The sequence below is a fragment of the Pseudophryne corroboree genome, chromosome 7, assembly GCF_028390025.1.
Source record: "Pseudophryne corroboree isolate aPseCor3 chromosome 7, aPseCor3.hap2, whole genome shotgun sequence".
In the NCBI taxonomy this organism is placed as follows: Eukaryota; Metazoa; Chordata; class Amphibia; order Anura; family Myobatrachidae; genus Pseudophryne; species Pseudophryne corroboree.
Genome location: NC_086450.1, coordinates 174,014,259 through 174,035,604, shown reverse-complemented (window position 1 = coordinate 174,035,604; position 21,346 = coordinate 174,014,259).

Genomic DNA, 21,346 nt, shown 5'->3' with positions numbered 1-21,346 from the left:
TGTCAAATGCAGGAGGTGGTCATAATAATGTGAAATGCTCACTTGGCCTTAAAATACAAATAGTAGAGAATACAGATTAACAGCGCCATTTTCCTGGTGTTTCGCGCATGACCAGTAGAAAAATTGCTGAGAAAATGGCTGTCGCAACATTTTCCAAGAGATCTGCAAATGCACTGTAGACTTTGGGACAGAGCTAGGGTCCCCTTGGAACCCTAGTGCCCAGAGCTAAGCGCTGCCAACATCTAGAGAGGAGGGGGCCCAGATAGAGCTTGCACACAGGCCTCTGCTTCTCTAGAAAGTAACGTGTGTGTGTGTGTGTGTGTGTGTGTGTGTGTGTGTGTGTGTGTGTATGTGTGTGTGTGTGTGTGTGTGTGTGTGTGTGTGTGTGTATCAGTGTCCATGAATGATAATGATGCCGATGCAGGGCCCCACTGGTCGTTTATCGTATCTTCAGATCTTCCCTATTGCAGTGAAGATTTGGCATTCTCTGTAGCGATATGTTGCAGATTGTTTGATACAGTATATCGTTAGGCCATTTGTCAAATATGTCACTTTAATGCACAATATTGTTTGTCTAGGACTGCCAGGGAGCTGCCGGGGAGTTCAGGGGAAATCGTTAACCACATTGCATCGACATTTCATTGTTTGCGAGTTGTTTAATGTGTGGCCACCTTTACTGGCAGTGACTTCCCATTGAAAGTGCCACCTGCCCATCACATACATGACAGGCAGCCACAGTGGGAGGTGTTTTCTCCCTCTGGAACTGTCAGACTGGGCTGGCATAAGCAGTATGATGCCACTCCCTGCCTTTCGGGCAGCCCTTTCCATCTTCTATGGGTTGCAGCAAAAACAGTCCATAGAAGCCAGGGTTTTGCGCATGCGCTGGTTCCAGTGCCTGACAGATCCATTGCGCTGGTGCCGGGATCTGGCTGGCCAGGGCTGTGTCCTCTCCTCCTCTCTGGCACGGGTAGCGACAGCCCCCCCCCCCTTTTGCAAGTAGGTAAGAACCGCTGCTGCTCAAGAGACTTCATTTCAGTAATACATGGCCATTAGTTGCCATGACCCGTGAATGACGAGAGCAGCGTGGCGTAAAACTTCAGGAACTGAGGCTGGTGCTTGTGGCTGAATGTAAGAGCACAATGGTAAAAATAAATTCTAATATATGTAAATATAATTTAAAAAAAATTATAAAATAGTTATCAACTAGACTGAAGGTGCAAGAGAGTTAGATGTGGTATAATATCAGTAAATGAAAATTGTGTGTTGTAATACATCTAGCCTCACATTTATCACAGTCTGGTCTGGTTTTGCTATGATTGAGTGACCCCTTGATGCTGGTTTCTCTATTAATAGTGGGAACAATCTCTGGTTGTCTTGCCTTTGGTGGTTACCAATAAAATATGGTAACAATGAGCTTGGGCTCCCCCAACTAGACCGGTAACCTGCCCCAGGCTAGACAGTCACCAGGGCTGTGGGTGCCAGGGTAATGAGGAATATAGTGACCCCATTGTTGCAACTTTACCTCTGCAGTAGCCTCAGTATAATGATGAGTCTGTCATACCACCATTTCATTATACTGAAATAGTAATCAAATGTAAATAAAGCACAAACATGATTGTTACATGAACTTCTATTAGAGTGAAAACTATCCAAACCCTTTTCACCCATTTATTGTATGTATGTATTTAGGCTTATTGTATAGATGTATCCTGAATCAGGGGCTAATTCAGACCTGATTGTAGCCGTGCAAAATTTTGCATGGCTACGATCATCCACCCTGACATGTGACATCGCTGTGCTGGTAGGTGACTTTTCACCACCCCCTGGGTCGCAGCGGCTGTGTGTGGCGTCACGCAGCTGCCGCGGCATGCCCCCCACATGGTCCAGGCACATCTGCATTGCCCGGACCACGCCCCCTCCTGCCCAGCGAACACCTCTGCCTGTCAATCAGGCAGAAGCGATCGCTAGGCTGAGATGACGATCGCATGTCTGGCATGCACATGCACACTGTGGCGCATGCGCATGTGCGGTTCAGAACTGATCGCCCACTGTGAAAAAACGGACAGCAGCGATCAGGTCTGAATTAGCCCCTCAGTACGATCTGTCCTAAGCCCTAGCTTGTGTACCTGTGATTTGTAACTTAGAGAGATTCAGACCTGACGGCTGCTATGTGTTTTCGCACAGCGGGCGATCAGTGATTAACTGCGCATGCACCGCAATGCGCGTGTGCGTCGGCAAACAACAATGGGCATCGCCGGTCAGTGACAGGCTTGTGTGAAAATTCTAAACGCGCAGCCATTAGCATGCTGATTGACAGGAGAAGGCCGTTTGTGGCTGGTAACTGACCGTTTTCTGGGAGTGTCAGGGAAAATGTAGGCGTTCCCATGCGTTTTCACGGAGGGTGTGTGACGTCCCCGATCAGCCCATTCTGATTGCACTGTAGGAGTAAGTCCTGGGCTGCACGCACTGCACACACAGGGCAAATCATTCAATAGTGAATTAGGTGCGAACGGATTTGCAGCTGTCCGCTGACTGAGCGGGTTTACAGCAGCTCGGCGTACACATGCACAGCGAATATACACTCCCCTTGGGCGGCGACTATCTGATCGCAGGATAACAATTTTAGCAGCCTAGCGATTAGGTCTGAATCACCCCCATATTTCATTACTTGCTCATTGCTGCTAAATGGGGTTACATGGAGGGGAAACTGTAATATGTAATATGAAATACTTAAATATAACATATCTTTTTAGAGTGACTAAAAACAGCAAATCGAAAAGGTGAGGTGATAATACTATTATCCCACGACTTTAGCAAATGTTGGCACCTTTCATGGCATGCCATATAAACATGTGCAGGCCCCATTCAGCTGGATGCTTTGCACAACATTTTGCCATGATTGCAATTAGTTTGAGGAATGTGCACAGGTCCGGATTAAGGTCTGTGGGGGCCCCTGGGCAACAAAATTGTGGAGGCCCCTGTCAATAAAAATATCAAAGTGATATGTTTGCTGTAAAAAAAATAAAAATGATACATATATATATATATGTATATATACACACACGCACACACTTGCACACCCCAATAATCCAATACATGTGGTGCTCCTTTAAATCTGTTCCATTATAGTCCAGATAAATAAAAACAATATAGGAAAGGGCACTCAATCCATCATAGAAAAACACATACTTTTGATTTTCACCCAACCATGGGCAATCCAAGGCCACAAGGCTACCATCATACCATGGGTAAATGAATTTAACACAGCGAGTAAGAGCACATGTAAAAAGATTCGACAGATGTGGCCTATGGTCACCTCTGATCCGAATTTACCATCTTTACGAAATAGTAAAATTATGCCCTGTTACACTAGAAGTGCAACCCTAAGGGATTTATTAGTTAAGAGTGATGTAACAACTTTTAATAACCCTTTATCAGCCACACATTTCCTCACCCGTAAACCGGGTTGTTACAGATGCTTTGGGTGCACCACCTGCAGTTACATGCAGACAGGTGACTACATATCACACCCACATACCGGTAAGAAGATACCAATTAGATGGCCCCTTACCTGTAGCTCGGCCTTTGTAGTATATGTACTGGTATGTCCTTGCAGTCTGTACTACATTGGCAAGACCCAGTGCCAATTTAAAGAAAGAATGGCCCAGCACAGGTCGGCCATCAGGGCAGCTCTCCATTCTGGCACCAGTGAGCAACCGGTTACGTGGCATTTCACGCAAAATAGACATAGCCTCACCTCGCTGCGCTATAAGATCGTGAACCAGGTCCCAATATCGCCGCATGGATTGCTGCAACTTGAATCGCGGTGGATTCACAAGCTTGATACTATTCATCACCCAAAGGGTCTTAATGAGAATTTGGGCCTAAGCTGCTTTTTATAATAGAAAAAAGGTTCCTTTCTAAACATTATTGCAAATAACTTTTTATGCTTATATACTTGCTTTATCTGTATGCATTTTAAAATTTTAGGATTTATGTATCAGTTGATACAGATATTAATATAAACACTATAGAATTACAATAAGAATTTACTCACCGGTAATTCTATTTCTCGTAGTCCGTAGTGGATGCTGGGAACTCCGTAAGGACCATGGGGAATAGACGGCTCCGCAGGAGACTGGGCACATCTAAAGAAAGATTTAGGACTATCTGGTGTGCACTGGCTCCTCCCCCTATGACCCTCCTCCAAGCCTCAGTTAGGACACTGTGCCCGGAAGAGCTGACACAATAAGGAAGGATTTTGAATCCCGGGTAAGACTCATACCAGCCACACCAATCACACGTATAACTCGTGATAGGAACCCCGGTTAACAGTATGATAACAAAAAGGAGCCTCTGAACAGATGGCTCGCAATAATAACCCGATTTGTGTAACAATAACTATTTACAAGTATTGCAGACAATCCGCACTTGGGATGGGCGCCCAGCATCCACTACGGACTACGAGAAATAGAATTACCGGTGAGTAAATTCTTATTTTCTCTAACGTCCTAGTGGATGCTGGGGACTCCGTCAGGACCATGGGGAATAGCGGCTCCGCAGGAGACAGGGCACATCTAAAGAAAGCTTTTAGGATCACATGGTGTGTACTGGCTCCTCCCCCCATGACCCTCCTCCAAGCCTCAGTTAGGTTTTTGTGCCCGTCCGAGCAGGGTGCAATCTAGGTGGCTCTCCTAAAGAGCTGCTTAGAAAAAGTTTTTTTAGGTTTTAAATCTCAGTGAGTCCTGCTGGCAACAGGCTCACTGCATCGAGGGACTTAGGGGAGAGATTTTCAACTCACCTGCGTGCAGGATGGATTGGAGTCTTAGGCTACTGGACATAGCTTCAGAGGGAGTCGGAACACAGGTCATCCTGGGGTTCGTCCCGGAGCCGCGCCGCCGACCCCCCTTACAGATGCTGAAGATCGGAGGTCCGGAAACAGGCGGCAGAAGACTCTTCAGTCTTCATAAAGGTAGCGCACAGCACGGCAGCTGTGCGCCATTGTTGCTACACACTTCTCACTGACCAGTCACGGAGGGTGCAGGGCGCTGCTGGGGGCGCCCTGGGCAGCAATATTAAATACCTTTAGTGGCAAAAAGAATACATCACATATAGCCATTAAGGCTATGTGTATGTATTTAACCCAGGCCAGATTTCTCAAAACCCGGGAGAAAAGCCCGCCGGAAAAGGGGCGGAGCTTATTCTCCTCAGCACTCAGCGCCATTTTCCTGCTCAGCTCCGCTGTGAGGAAGGCTCCCAGGACTCTCCCCTGCACTGCACTACAGAAACAGGGTAACAAAGAGAAGGGGGGCATAAATTGGCGATATTTATATATTAAAAGCGCTTATAACAAAAACAACACCTTTTAGGGTTGTTTATATACATTTATAGCGCTTTTGGTGTGTGCTGGCAAACTCTCCCTCTGTCTCCCCAAAGGGCTAAGGGGGTCCTGTCTTCGATTAGAGCATTCCCTGTGTGGCTGCTGTGTGTCGGTACGTGTGTGTCGACATGTATGAGGACGATGTTGGTGTGGAGGCAGAGCAATTGCCGGTAATGGTGATGTCACCCCCTAGGGAGTCGACACCGGAATGGATGGCTTTAGTTATGGAATTACGTGATAATGTTAGTACATTACAAAAGTCAGTAGACGAAATGAGACGGCCGGAAAACCAGTCAGTACCGGCTCAGGCGTCTCAGACACCGTCAGGGGCTGTAAAACGTCCCTTACCTCAGTCAGTCGACACGGGTACCGACACAGATGAATCTAGTGTCGACGGTGAAGAAACAAACGTATTTTCCAACAGGGCCACACGTTATATGATCACGGCAATGAAGGAGGCTTTGCAGATCTCTGATACTGCTGGTACCTCAAAAAGGGGTATTATGTGGGGGGTGAAAAAACTACCTGTAGCTTTTCCAGAATCAGAGGACTTGAATGACGTGTGTGATGAAGCGTGGGTTAACCCAGATAGAAAACTGCTAATTTCTAAGAAGTTATTGGCATTATACCCTTTCCCACCAGAGGTTAGGACGCGCTGGGAAACACCCCCTAGGGTGGATAAGGCGCTCACACGTTTATCAAAGCAAGTGGCGTTGCCGTCTCCTGATACGGCCGCCCTCAAGGATCCAGCGGATAGGAGGCTGGAAACTAACCTGAAAAGTATATACACTCATACTGGTGTTATACTGCGACCGGCAATAGCCTCAGCCTGGATGTGCAGTGCTGGGGTAGTGTGGTTGGATTCCCTGACTGAAAATATTGATACCCTGGATAGGGACAGTATTTTATTGACTCTAGAGCAATTAAAGGATGCGTTTCTTTATATGCGAGATGCTCAGAGGGATATTTGTACTCTAGCATCAAGAGTAAGTGCGATGTCCATATCTGCCAGAAGAAGTTTATGGACGCGACAGTGGTCAGGTGATGCGGATTCCAAAAGGCATATGGAAGTGTTGCCATATAAAGGAGAGGAATTATTTGGGGTCGGTCTATCGGATCTGGTGGCCACGGCAACTGCCGGCAAATCCACTTTTTTACCTCAGACCCCCTCCCAACAGAAAAAGACACCGTCTTTTCAGCCGCAGTCCTTTCGCTCCTATAAAAACAAGCGAGCAAAAGGACAGTCTTATCTGCCGCGAGGCAGAGGAAAGGGTAAGAGAGGGCAGCAAGCAGCCCCTGCCCAGGACCAGAAGCCCGCCCCGGGTTCTACAAAGCCATCAGCATGACGCTGGGGCTTTACAAGTGGACTCAGGAGCGGTGGGGGGTCGACTAAAGATTTTCAGCAATCAGTGGGCTCGCTCACAGGTGGACCCGTGGATCCTGCAGATAGTATCTCAGGGTTACATGTTGGAGTTCGAAAGGTCTCCCCCTCGCCGGTTCCTAAAGTCTGCTTTACCAACGTCTCCCTCAGAAAGGACGACGGTATTGGAAGCCATTCACAAGCTGTATTCTCAGCAGGTGATAGTCAAGGTACCCCTCCTACAACAGGGAAAGGGGTATTATTCCACACTATTTGTGGTACCGAAGCCGGACGGTTCGGTAAGACCTATTCTAAATCTGAAATCCTTGAACCTGTACATACAGAAATTCAAGTTCAAGATGGAGTCACTCAGAGCAGTGATAGCGAATCTGGAAGAAGGGGACTTCATGGTGTCCCTGGACATAAAAGATGCTTATCTGCATGTCCCAATTTACCCCTCACACCAAGGGTATCTCAGGTTCGTGATACAAGACTGTCATTATCAGTTTCAAACGCTGCCGTTTGGTTTGTCCACGGCCCCTCGGGTCTTTACCAAGGTAATGACCGAAATGATGGTTCTTCTACGAAGAAAAGGCGTATTAATTATCCCTTACTTGGACGATCTCCTGATAAGGGCAAAGTCCAGAGAACAGCTGGAAGTCGGTGTAGCACTAACCCAAGTAGTGCTTCAGCAACACGGGTGGATTCTGAATCTTCCAAAATCTCAATTGACCCCGACAACACGTCTGCTGTTCCTGGGAATGATTCTGGACACGGTTCAGAAAAAGGTGTTTCTGCCGGAGGAGAAAGCAAGGGAGTTATCCGAACTGGTCAGGAACCTCCTAAAACCAGGAACTGTGTCAGACTCAGTACATCAATGCACAAGAGTCCTGGGAAAGATGGTGGCTTCTTACGAAGCAATTCCATTCGGCAGATTCCATGCACGAACATTTCAGTGGGATCTGCTGGACAAATGGTCCGGATCGCATCTGCACATGCATCAGCGGATAACACTGTCACCAAGAACAAGGTTGTCTCTCCTGTGGTGGTTGCAGAGTGCCCATCTGTTAGAGGGCCGCAGGTTCGGCATACAGGACTGGGTCCTGGTGACTACGGATGCCAGCCTACGGGGCTGGGGAGCAGTCACACAGGGAAGAAACTTCCAGGGTGTATGGTCAGACCTGGAGACGTCTCTTCACATAAATATACTGGAGCTAAGAGCGATATACAATGCTCTAAGCTTGGCAAAACCGCTGCTTCAGGGTCAGCCGGTGTTGATCCAGTCGGACAACATCACGGCAGTCGCCCACGTAAACAGACAAGGCGGCACGAGAAGCAGAAGAGCAATGACAGAAGCTGCAAGGATTCTTCGCTGGGCGGAAAATCATGTCATAGCACTGTCAGCAGTGTTCATCCCGGGAGTGGACAACTGGGAAGCAGACTTCCTCAGCAGACACGACCTTCACCCGGGAGAGTGGGGACTTCATCCGGAAGTTTTCCACATGATTGTGAACCGTTGGGAAAAACCAAAGGTGGATATGATGGCGTCTCGCCTCAACAAAAAACTGGACAGATATTGCGCCAGGTCAAGAGACCCTCAGGCAATAGCTGTGGACGCTCTGGTAACACCATGGGTGTACCAGTCAGTGTATGTGTTTCCTCCTCTGCCTCTCATACCAAAGGTACTGAGAATTATTCGGAAAAGGGGAGTAAGAACAATACTAGTGGCTCCGGATTGGCCAAGAAGAACTTGGTATCCGGAACTTCAAGAGATGCTCACGGAGGATCCGTGGCCTCTACCTCTAAGAAGGGATCTGCTTCAGCAGGGACCTTGTATGTTCCAAGACTTACCGCGACTGCGTTTGACGGCATGGCGGTTGAACGCCGGATTCTAAAAGAAAAGGGCATTTCAGAGGAAGTTATTCCTACCTTGATTAAGGCTAGGAAGGAAGTGACCGCACAACATTATCACCGCATTTGGAGAAAATATGTTGCGTGGTGTGAAGCCAAGAAGGCCCCAACGGAAGAATTTCAATTGGGTCGATTCTTACATTTCCTGCAGGCAGGATTGTCTATGGGCCTCAAATTGGGGTCTATTAAAGTTCAAATTTCGGCCTTATCAATCTTCTTCCAGAAGGAATTGGCTTCAGTGCCTGAAGTACAAACTTTTGTCAAGGGTGTACTACATATACAGCCCCCGATTGTGCCCCCAGTGGCACCGTGGGATCTAAACGTAGTTTTGGACTTTCTCAAATCTCATTGGTTTGAGCCTCTCAAATCTGTAGATTTGAAGTATCTTACATGGAAAGTAACCATGCTACTGGCCCTGGCTTCAGCCAGGAGAGTTTCAGAGTTGGCGGCTTTATCGTACAAAAGCCCATATCTGATTTTCCATTCGGACAGGGCAGAACTGCGGACACGTCCTCATTTTCTCCCTAAGGTGGTTTCGGCTTTTCACTTGAACCAGCCTATTGTGGTGCCTGCGGCTACTAGCGACTTGGAGGACTCCAAGTTACTGGACGTTGTCAGAGCATTAAAAATATATATTTCAAGGACAGCTGGAGTCAGAAAATCTGACTCGTTGTTTATATTGTATGCACCCAACAAGATGGGTGCTCCTGCGTCTAAGCAGACGATTGCGCGTTGGATCTGTAGCACAATCCAACTTGCACATTCTGTGGCAGGCCTGCCACAGCCTAAATCTGTAAAGGCCCACTCCACAAGGAAGGTGGGCTCATCTTGGGCGGCTGCCCGAGGGGTCTCGGCATTACAACTTTGCCGAGCAGCTGCGTGGTCAGGGGAGAACACGTTTGTAAAATTTTACAAATTTGATACTCTGGCTAAGGAGGACCTGGAGTTCTCTCATTCGGTGCTGCAGAGTCATCCGCACTCTCCCGCCCGTTTGGGAGCTTTGGTATAATCCCCATGGTCCTGACGGAGTCCCCAGCATCCACTAGGACGTTAGAGAAAATAAGAATTTACTTACCGATAATTCTATTTCTCATAGTCCGTAGTGGATGCTGGGCGCCCATCCCAAGTGCGGATTGTCTGCAATACTTGTACATAGTTATTGTTACAAAAATCGGGTTATTATTATTGTTGTGAGCCATCTTTTCAGAGGCTACTTCGTTTGTTATCATACTGTTAACTGGGTTCAGATCACAAGTTGTACAGTGTGATTGGTGTGGCTGGTATGAGTCTTACCCGGGATTCAAGATCCTTCCTTATTGTGTACGCTCGTCCGGGCACAGTACCTAACTGAGGCTTGGAGGAGGGTCATGGGGGGAGGAGCCAGTACACACCATGTGATCCTAAAAGCTTTCTTTAGATGTGCCCTGTCTCCTGCGGAGCCGCTATTCCCCATGGTCCTGACGGAGTCCCCAGCATCCACTACGGACTATGAGAAATAGAATTATCGGTAAGTAAATTCTTATTTTCTCTGACGTCCTAGTGGATGCTGGGAACTCCGTAAGGACCATGGGGATTATACCAAAGCTCCCAAACGGGCGGGAGAGTGCGGACGACTCTGCAACACCGAATGAGAGAACTCCAGGTCCTCCTCAGCCAGGGTATCAAATTTGTAGAATTTTGCAGACGTGTTTGCCCCTGACCAAGTAGCAGCTCGGCAAAGTTGTAAAGCCGAGACCCCTCGGGCAGCCGCCTAAGATGAGCCCACCTTCCTTGTGGAATGGGCTTTTACAGATTTAGGCTGCGGTAGTCCCACCGCAGAATGCGCCAGCTGAATAGTGCTACAAATCCAGCGCGCGATAGTCTGCTTAGAACCAGGAGCACCCAGTTTGTTGGGTGCATACAGGATAACAGCGAGTCAGTTTTCCTGACTCCAGCCGTCCTGGAAACATAAATTTTCAGGGCCCTGACTACGTCCAGTAACTTGGAATCCTCCAAGTTCCCAGCAGCCGCAGGCACCACAATAGGCTGTTTCAAGTGAAACGCTGATACCACCTTCGGGAAAAACTGAGGACGAGTCCTCAATTCTGCCCTATCCATATGGAAAATCAGATAAGGGCTTTTATAGGACAAAGCCGCCAATTCTGACACACGCCTGGCCGAAGCCAGGGCCAACAGCATGACCACTTTCCACGTGAGATATTTCACATCCACAATCTTAAGTGGTTCAAACCAATGTGATTTCAGGAACTCCAAAACCACATTGAGATCCCAAGGTGCCACTGGGGGCACAAAAGGAGGTTGAATATGCAGAACTCCCTTGACAAAAGTCTGAACTTCAGGCAGGGAAGCTAGTTCTTTCTGGAAGAAAATCGACAGGGCCGAAATCTGGACCTTAATGGACCCCAATTTGAGGCCCAACGTCACCCCTGCTTGTAGGAAATGCAGGAATCGACCCAGTTGAAATTTCTCCGTTGGGGCCTTCCTGGCCTCACACCAAGCAACATATTTTCGCCAATGCGGTGATAATGTTTTGCGGTGACATCCTTCCTGGCTTTGATCAGGGTAGGGATGACTTCCTCCGGAATGCCCTTTTCCTTCAGGATCCGGTGTTCAACCGCCATGCCGTCAAACGCAGCCGCGGTAAGTCTTGGAACAGACAGGGCCCCTGCTGCAGCAGGTCCTGTCTGAGCGGCAGAGGCCAAGGGTCCTCTGAAAGCATCTCTTGAAGTTCCGGGTACCAAGCTCTTCTTGGCCAATCCGGAACCACGAGTATAGTTTTCACTCCCCGCCTTCGTATTACCTTGGGAATGAGAGGCAGAGGAGGAAACACATAAACCGACTGGTACACCCACGGTGTTACTAGAGCGTCCACAGCGATCGCCTGAGGGTCCCTTGACCTGGCGCAATATCTTTTTAGCTTTTTGTTGAGGCGGGACGCCATCGTGTCCACCTGTGGTCTTTCCCACCGGTTTACCAGTATTTGGAAGACTTCTGGATGAAGTCCCCATTCTCCCGGGTGGAGGTCGTGCCTGCTGAGGAAGTCTGCTTCCCAGTTGTCCACTCCCGGAATGAACACTGCTGTCAGTGCTAACACATGATTTTCCGCCCATCGGAGAATCCTTGTGGCTTCTGCCATTGCCCTCCTGCTTCTTGTGCCGCCCTGTCTGTTTACATGGGCGACCGCCGTGATGTTGTCTGATTGGATCAGTACCGGCTGGTTCTGAAGCAGGGGCCTTGCTTGGCTTAGGGCATTGTAAATGGCCCTTAGCTCCAGAATATTTATGTGAAGCGAAATCTCCTGATTTGACCACAGTCCTTGGAAATTTCTTCCCTGTGTGACTGCCCCCCAGCCCCGAAGGCTGGCATCCGTGGTCACCAGGACCCAGTCCTGTATTCCGAATCAGCGGCCCTCTAGTAGATGAGCCCTCTGCAGCCACCACAGCAGCGACACCCTGGTCCTTGCCGACAGGGTTATCCGCTGTTGCATCTGGAGATGGGACCCGGACCATTTGTCCAACAGGTCCCACTGGAAAGTCCTTGCGTGGAACCTTCCGAATGGAATTGCTTCGTACGAAGCTACCATTTTTCCCAGGACTCGTGTGCATTGATGTACCGACACCTGTCCCGGTTTTAGGAGGTCTCTGACCAGAGATGACAACTCCTCGGCTTTTTCCACTGGAAGAAACACTTTTTTCTGGTCTGTGTCCAGAATCATTCCCAGGAACAGAAGACGCGTCGTCGGGACCAGCTGTGACTTTGGAATATTGAGAATCCAGCCGTGCTGTTGTAGCACTTCCCGAGAAAGTGCTACCCCCACTACCAACTGTTCCTTGGACCTCGCCTTTATCAGGAGATCGTCCAAGTACGGGATAATTAAAACTCCCTTCTTGCGAAGGAGTATCATCATTTCGGCCATTACCCTGGTAAAGACCCTCGGTGCCGTGGATAACCCAAACGGCAGCGTCTGGACTGATAGTGACAGTCCTGTACCACAAATCTGAGGTACTCCTGGTGAGGGGGGTAAATGGGGACATGTAGGTACGCATCCTTGATGTCCAGGGAGACCATATAATCCCCCTCGTCCAGGCTCGCAATAACCGCCCTGAGCGATTCCATCTTGAACTTGAACCTTTTGATATAAGTGTTCAAGGATTTTAAATTTAAGATGGGCCTCACCGAACCGTCCGGTTTCGGTACCACAAACATTGTGGAATAGTAACCCTTTCCTTGCTGAAGGAGGGGTACCTAGACAATCACTTGCTGTGAATACAGTTTCTGGATAGCCACCAACACTGCCTCCCTGGCAGAGGGAGTTGCTGGTAAGGCAGATTTTAGAAAACGGCGGGGGGGGGGGGACGTCTCAAATTCCAGCCTGTACCCCTGAGATACTACTTGAAGGATCCAGGGATCCACCTGTGAGAGAGCCCACTGTGTGCTGAAATTTCTGAGACGGGCCCCCACCGTACCCGGGTCCGCCTGTGAAGCCCCAGCGTCATGCTGTGGACTTACCGGACGCGGGGGAGGACTTTTGTTCTTGGGAACTGGCTGTATGCTGCAGCTTTTTCCCTCTACCTTTGCCTCTCGGCAGAAAGGATGCGCCTCGAGCCCTCTTGTGTTTATGGGGCCGAAAGGACTGTACTTGATAATACGGTGCTTTCTTTTGCTGTGGGGTAGCCTGTGGCAAAATGTCGATTTCCCAGCCGTAGCTGTGGAAACGAGGTCTGAAAGACCATCCCCAACAGTTCCACCCTTCAGCAAAATATTGTCCCTATCCAGGGTATCAATATTATCCGACAGGGAATCTGACCACGCAGCAGCAGCACTGCACATCCATGCTGATGCAATCGCTGGTCGCAATATAATGCCCGTGTGTGTATATATAGCTTTTAGGGTAGCTTCCTGCCTTCTATCAGCAGGATCCTTTTGGGCGGCCGTATCCGGAGACGGTAGTGCCACCTGTTTTGATAAACGTGTAAGCGCTTTATCTACCCTAGGGGATGTTCCCCAACGTGACCTATCCTCTGGCGGGAAAGGGTACGCTGCCAATAACCTTTAGAAATTATCAATTTCTTATCGGGGGAAGTCCAGGCTTCCTCACACACCTCATTTAATTCCTCAGATGCAGGAAAAACTACTGGTAGTTTTTTCTCACCGAACATAATACTCTTTTTTGTGGTACCTGGGGTACTATCAGAAATGTGTAATACATTTTTCATTGCCTCAATCATGTAACGGGTGGACCTATTGGAGGGTACACTAGTCTCATCGTCGTCGACACTGGAGTCGGTATCAGTGTCGACAACTGTGTCTGTCATCTGAGGTAGCGGGCGTTTTAAAGCCCCTGATGACATTTGAGATGCTGGAACAGTCACAAGCTGAGTAGCCGGCTGTCCTATGTCGTCAAACCTTTTATGTAAGGAGCTGACACTGTCACGTAATTCCTTCCATAAGTCCATCCACACAGGTGTCGACCCCTCAGGGGGTGACAACACATTTACAGGCATTTGCTCTGACTCCACATCATTTTCCTCATCATACATGTCGACACAGCGGTACCGACACACAGCACACACACAGGGAATGCTCTGACAGAGGACAGGACCACACAAAGCCCTTTGGGGAGACAGAGGGAGAGTATGCCAGCACACACCAGAGCGCTATATACCACAGGGATATCACCTATAAAGAGTGTTTTCCCCATATAGCTGCATATATACATAATACTGCGCCTAAATTTGTGCCCCCCCCCCCCCTCTCTTTTTTACCCTTTCTGTAGTGCAGGACTGCAGGGGAGAGCCAGGGAGCGATCCTTCCAGCGAAGCTGTGAGGGAAAATGGCGCCAGTGTGCTGAGGGAGATGGCTCCGCCCCTTTTTCGGCGGCCTTTCTCCCGCTATTTTAATATTTCTGGCAGGGGTTAATATACACCTATATAGCCTCTGGGGCTATATATGGTGTCAGTTTGCCAGCCAAGGTGTTATTTATTGCTGCTCAGGGCGCCCCCCCCCCAGCGCCCTGCACCCATCAGTGACCGAAGTGTGTGGTGTGCATGAGGAGCAATGGCGCACAGCTGCAGTGTTGTGCGCTACCTTGGAGAAGACAGAAGTCTTCAGCCGCCGATTTTCCGGACCTTCTTGCTTCTGGCTCTGTAAGGGGAACGGCGGCGCGGCTCCGGGAACGGACGACGAGGTCGGGTCCTGTGTGCGATCCCTCTGGAGCTAATGGTGTCCAGTAGCCTAAGAAGTCCAAGCTACCACCACTTAGGTAGGTTCGCTTCTTCTCCCCTTAGTCCCTCGGTGCAGTGAGCCTGTTGCCAGCAGGTCTCACTGTAAAATAAAAAACCTAAATTATACTTTCTTTCTAGGAGCTCAGGAGAGCCCCTAGTGTGCATCCAGCTCAGCCGGGCATAGAAATCTAACTGAGGCTTGGAGGAGGGTCATAGGGGGAGGAGCCAGTGCACACCAGATAGTCCTAAATCTTTCTTTAGATGTGCCCAGTCTCCTGCGGAGCCGTCTATTCCCCATGGTCCTTACGGAGTTCCCAGCATCCACTAGGACGTCAGTGAAAGTTTATTAGAGGTATTAGTACAGTACCTATCTGCTGAAGTTGTGTGTCACTGACAGTATAGAGAGCAGTTTTTTATAGTTATTTTTATGCACTTTAAATGACCAAAATAATATATTTTAACACTATGATGCACTTTAGTGACTTTGAGGGTGTGTTTGCTACGTTACACATCACATAAGGGTTAATACCCGAATGTGTCTTATAGATTAACTTATATTAGTCATTTGTTTTTTTAATGATAATCATTACTTTTTATTTACACTGTTTGAGATGGGTGATTTTTATGAAATATTCATGTATGGTCTTTTCATATTTTTTGCCTGGTTTATGTTATGTGACTATAAGCTGAGTTTGTTTCTATGGTTACAGAATGTGTGCACGTCCACAGCCGCCGCGGGATGAAGTGTGGGGGCGGGACGACACCACTTCCGGGTTAGACAGTGAGACGCGACCGGAAGTGCGGGATCCGTGGCTCCGGCCGGCGTCGCTGCGACGGGGGTTGGCACTCCAGGGTATGGTAAGGTATTTAATGTGATTCACATACTGTTTGCACTTGTGTTTGGTTTTTCCTGAAGAAGGGGGTACGTCCCCCGAAACGTTGAAGTGATTAAACACTTGATGGTTTGCTTCACCTAATTTGCCAGTCTCCGAGTGCAGCCTTTCTTCTCTGCATACATTGAGGCAGCCAAAATCTCTAAGGAGGGCACCGGAGCCAGTAGCCTGTTGGGGGAGGTGAGTGCCGGACTGCACAAAGGATTGTATACATGGGGTCCACCGCATACTGACCAGTGGACCTACATAGGTCAAGGCACCTCCATTATTTTTCTACTCATCTTGGCATTCCAGGAGTATAGCCAATCCAGCTGCACTGGGACATTGGCACATTGCACAGCACAGCATTGCACAGCAGTTGGTCAATTTGGCACAATTTACTGCACTTTATGACTGCACCAAGCACTTCTCAGCAGCAAGTAAGCAGCATGGCCACTTCAGAACTGGATCCAGGTGACTCTCTGTCTTATGTATTACAATGTGAGAACTATGAAACTTTAAGCTTCTCAGACATAGAAGCAGAAAACATACTTGTGAAAGAATCTGTGTTTGATGACAGCACCACACCGGCTAATGACGATCTATTCCGTGAGATGTTTAAACTGAAAAAACGAGAAATAGATTTCATTTACCACGGCAGAACCCTGTCCGACTATTTTAGGAATAAACAAATTCCACGGGGGTTTCGGATCCAGAATACCCCTACAATTGGGCGTCACAATGCCACGTTCTCTAAGCGCTGGATATCAGTGTTAAATAAATGCGCAATGGACCTTATGTTGCTCGTAATAGAGGAATCTACCAGAGAGGTCAATTTGGCCAGAGAAAAATTACAGAAATGTGAGGAACAACACCTGCAGATCCTGATTGATGATAAGACGACCAATTGGCTGGACAAATTGAAATCACAGGTGGATGCATATAGATTAGATCTGGTAAAATATAAAAAAGAAAAATTGCGCAAAGTACAGTCTGATTATGAACAGCACCGGGTGTATACCTGGCTTACTAACAATTCCACCAATCCAGTGAAGGGCCGCCCAGTGGGATTTCGCCGTCGCAGACCATTTAGGCAACAATATAGTATATCAGCCAGCGAGACGGATGACACATTGCATTCTGACACAGCTTTACCTACACAGGGTGCCCCTTTAGGGGTTACCACCCGGGCCATTACATATGGCAGGAGAAAAAACCCACAAGAAGGGGTGGGCAGTCGAGGAGGCAAACAAGGAGGGAGGCCACCAAGGTCGAAATGGACTTGATTTTTAATCTGTCCTCCACTCCTCTATCTTCAGCAGAAACGGCAGTTTTGAATAAGGGTCTCTCATACATTCCAACCAATTTGCCTAATAAATTTGGCTGGAAAATAGAGACATACAAATTCAACAGAACACTCAAACTACGTGAGCATTTTGGTAAACATCCTGAGAATACCAATGCCTGTCAGCTGAAGCCTCAGATTAGAAAATTAGGACCGAGCTCCAAATTTGACCCCATATCAAATAATGCCTCTATAAGGACTTTCACAAGAATGATGGACTCTCTACAGGACATTTCCCCTCCACAAGTTTATAAAAATCTGACTAAAGAAGAGAATCTGGCCCTGAAGTCTCTCCGGGATAGAAAGGACATTATTATTCGGGGAGCAGACAAAGGGGGTGCTATCGTGGTCCAGGATACCATGAAATACATTATGGAGTGTGATTGTTTGTTATCAGACAGACATACATATAGTAGAGATGAGCGCCGGAAATTTTTCGGGTTTTGTGTTTTGGTTTTGGGTTCGGTTCCGCGGCCGTGTTTTGGGTTCGACCGCGTTTTGGCAAAACCTCACCGAATTTTTTTTGTCGGATTCGGGTGTGTTTTGGATTCGGGTGTTTTTTTCAAAAAACCCTAAAAAACAGCTTAAATCATAGAATTTGGGGGTAATTTTGATCCCAAAGTATTATTAACCTCAAAAAACATAATTTACACTCATTTTCAGCCTATTCTGAACACATCACACCTCACAATATTATTTTTAGTCCTAAAATTTGCACCGAGGTCGCTGTGTGAGTAAGATAAGCGACCCTAGTGGCCGACACAAACACCGGGCCCATCTAGGAGTGGCACTGCAGTGTCACGCAGGATGGCCCTTCCAAAAAACCCTCCCCAAACAGCACATGACGCAAAGAAAAAAAGAGGCGCAATGAGGTAGCTGACTGTGTGAGTAAGATTAGCGACCCTAGTGGCCGACACAAACACGGGGCACATCTAGGAGTGGCACTGCAGTGTCACGCAGGATGTCCCTTCCAAAAAACCCTCCCCAAACAGCACATGACGCAAAGAAAAAAAGAGGCGCAATGAGGTAGCTGACTGTGTGAGTAAGATTAGCGACCCTAGTGGCCGACACAAACACCGGGCCCATCTAGGAGTGGCACTGCAGTGTCACGCAGGATGTCCCTTCCAAAAAACCCTCCCCAATCAGCACATGATGCAAAGAAAAAGAAAAGAAAAAAGAGGTGCAAGATGGAATTATCCTTGGGCCCTCCCACCCACCCTTATGTTGTATAAACAAAACAGGACATGCACACTTTAACCAACCCATCATTTCAGTGACAGGGTCTGCCACACGACTGTGACTGATATGACGGGTTGGTTTGGACCCCCCCCAAAAAAGAAGCAATTAATCTCTCCTTGCACAAACTGGCTCTACAGAGGCAAGATGTCCACCTCATCTTCACCCTCCGATATATCACCGTGTACATCCCCCTCCTCACAGATTATCAATTCGTCCCCACTGGAATCCACCATCTCAGCTCCCTGTGTACTTTGTGGAGGCAATTGCTGCTGGTCAATGTCTCCGCGGAGGAATTGATTATAATTCATTTTAATGAACATCATCTTCTCCACATTTTCTGGATGTAACCTCGTACGCCGATTGCTGACAAGGTGAGCGGCGGCACTAAACACTCTTTCGGAGTACACACTTGTGGGAGGGCAACTTAGGTAGAATAAAGCCAGTTTGTGCAAGGGCCTCCAAATTGCCTCTTTTTCCTGCCAGTATAAGTACGGACTGTGTGACGTGCCTACTTGGATGCGGTCACTCATATAATCCTCCACCATTCTATCAATGTTGAGAGAATCATATGCAGTGACAGTAGACGACATGTCCGTAATCGTTGTCAGGTCCTTCAGTCCGGACCAGATGTCAGCATCAGCAGTCGCTCCAGACTGCCCTGCATCACCGCCAGCGGGTGGGCTCGGAATTCTGAGCCTTTTCCTCGCACCCCCAGTTGCGGGAGAATGTGAAGGAGGAGATGTTGACAGGTCGCGTTCCGCTTGACTTGACAATTTTGTCACCAGCAGGTCTTTCAACCCCAGCAGACCTGTGTCTGCCGGAAAGAGAGATCCAAGGTAGGCTTTAAATCTAGGATCGAGCACGGTGGCCAAAATGTAGTGCTCTGATTTCAACAGATTGACCACCCGTGAATCCTTGTTAAGCGAATTAAGGGCTGCATCCACAAGTCCCACATGCCTAGCGGAATCGCTCCGTGTTAGCTCCTTCTTCAATGCCTCCAGCTTCTTCTGCAAAAGCCTGATGAGGGGAATGACCTGACTCAGGCTGGCAGTGTCTGAACTGACTTCACGTGTGGCAAGTTCAAAGGGCATCAGAACCTTGCACAACGTTGAAATCATTCTCCACTGCACTTGAGACAGGTGCATTCCATCTCCTATATCGTGCTCAATTGTATAGGCTTGAATGGCCTTTTGCTGCTCCTCCAACCTATGAAGCATATAGAGGGTTGAATTCCACCTCGTTACCACTTCTTGCTTCAGATGATGGCAGGGCAGGTTCAGTAGTTTTTGGTGGTGCTCCAGTCTTCTGTACGTGGTGCCTGTACGCCGAAAGTGTCCCGCAATTTTTCTGGCCACCGACAGCATCTCTTGCACGCCCCTGTCGTTTTTTAAAAAATTCTGCACCACCAAATTCAAGGTATGTGCAAAACATGGGACGTGCTGGAATTTGCCCATATTTAATGCACACACAATATTGCTGGCGTTGTCCGATGCCACAAATCCACAGGAGAGTCCAATTGGGGTAAGCCATTCCGCGATGATCTTCCTCAGTTGCCGTAAGAGGTTTTCAGCTGTGTGCGTATTCTGGAAAGCGGTGATACAAAGCGTAGCCTGCCTAGGAAAGAGTTGGCGTTTGCGAGATGCTGCTACTGGTGCCGCCGCTGCTGTTCTTGCGGCGGGAGTCCATACATCTACCCAGTGGGCTGTCACAGTCATATAGTCCTGACCCTGCCCTGCTCCACTTGTCCACATGTCCGTGGTTAAGTGGACATTGGGTACAACTGCATTTTTTAGGACACTGGTGAGTCTTTTTCTGACGTCCGTGTACATTCTCGGTATCGCCTGCCTAGAGAAGTGGAACCTAGATGGTATTTGGTAACGGGGGCACACTGCCTCAATAAATTGTCTAGTTCCCTGTGAACTAACGGCGGATACCGGACGCACGTCTAACACCAACATAGTTGTCAAGGACTCAGTTATCCGCTTTGCAGTAGGATGACTGCTGTGATATTTCATCTTCCTCGCAAAGGACTGTTGAACAGTCAATTGCTTACTGGAAGTAGTACAAGTGGGCTTACGACTTCCCCTCTGGGATGACCATCGACTCCCAGCGGCAACAACAGCAGCGCCAGCAGCAGTAGGCGTTACACGCAAGGATGCATCGGAGGAATCCCAGGCAGGAAAGGACTCGTCAGACTTGCCAGTGACATGGCCTGCAGGACTATTGGCATTCCTGGGGAAGGAGGAAATTGACACTGAGGGAGTTGGTGGGGTGGTTTGCGTGAGCTTGGTTACAAGAGGAAGGGATTTACTGGTCAGTGGACTGCTTCCGCTGTCACCCAAAGTTTTTGAACTTGTCACTGACTTATTATGAATGCGCTGCAGGTGACGTATAAGGGAGGATGTTCCGAGGTGGTTAACGTCCTTACCCCTACTTATTACAGCTTGACAAAGGGAACACACGGCTTGACACCTGTTGTCCGCATTTCTGGTGAAATACCTCCACACCGAAGAGCTGATTTTTTTGGTATTTTCACCTGGCATGTCAACGGCCATATTCCTCCCACGGACAACAGGTGTCTCCCCGGGTGCCTGACTTAAACAAACCACCTCACCATCAGAATCCTCCTGGTCAATTTCCTCCCCAGCGCCAGCAACACCCATATCCTCCTCATCCTGGTGTACTTCAACACTGACATCTTCAATCTGACTATCAGGAACTGGACTGCGGGTGCTCCTTCCAGCACTTGCAGGGGGCGTGCAAATAGTGGAAGGCGCATGCTCTTCACGTCCAGTGTTGGGAAGGTCAGGCATCGCAAACGACACAATTGGACTCTCCTTGTGGATTTGGGATTTCAAAGAACGCACAGTTCTTTGCGGTGCTTTTGCCAGCTTGAGTCTTTTCAGTTTTCTAGCGAGAGGCTGAGTGCTTCCATCCTCATGTGAAGCTGAACCACTAGCCATGAACATAGGCCAGGGCCTCAGCCGTTCCTTGCCACTCCGTGTGGTAAATGGC